The following is a 533-nucleotide window of genomic DNA, read 5'->3' on the forward strand; positions in this document are numbered from 1 at the left end:
AATCGCAGGGCTTACCATTAAAAAATCCATATATTGTTAGTAAAGTAATACTTATAACTATGTTAGTAAAATTAAAATTATTATTAATGTTGCTTCTTTTGTTTTTAACTAGGCATCTGTTTGAATAGGTGAAAATTGATATTTACTCATGTGTAAATTAACACACAAAACATGGATGTTGTGGTACGTACAGCCTTTTTGTGGCTTAACACACATCGGGGATGTAGCTCAGTGGTAGAGCGTTCGCTTTGCATGTGAAAGGCCCCGGGTTCGATCCCCGGCATCTCCATTTTTGTAGGTAAAAGTTTTGATTTAGAATATAACTAGAAGTAAATACGATAATAATTATATATTTTTTTATATGTATAATTAACAAAATTTAATCAATTATTTAAATACAACAGTTTTAATTAAGAACAACTTGTGGCCAGGCTAAAGTCTTCTTGATTAGCTTGTCTCTTGTGACGGATATTATGATGACTCCATATGGCTATACCGCAGTGAGCTGGCCGAATGCGAAGGCGATTCGCCCT

The 533-nt window shown here is 33.8% G+C and overlaps 1 non-coding gene across 1 annotated transcript; it reads left to right on the top strand.

Moving 5' to 3' along the window:
* The first annotated feature begins 217 nt into the window (after positions 1–217).
* Positions 218–289, top strand: Trnaa-ugc. Its single transcript has one exon. It is a non-coding gene; the product is annotated as a tRNA-Ala (tRNA).
* Positions 290–533: the final 244 nt, after the last annotated feature.

Source organism: Pieris napi, chromosome 8, assembly GCF_905475465.1.
Source record: "Pieris napi chromosome 8, ilPieNapi1.2, whole genome shotgun sequence".
Lineage (NCBI taxonomy): Eukaryota > Metazoa > Arthropoda > Insecta > Lepidoptera > Pieridae > Pieris > Pieris napi.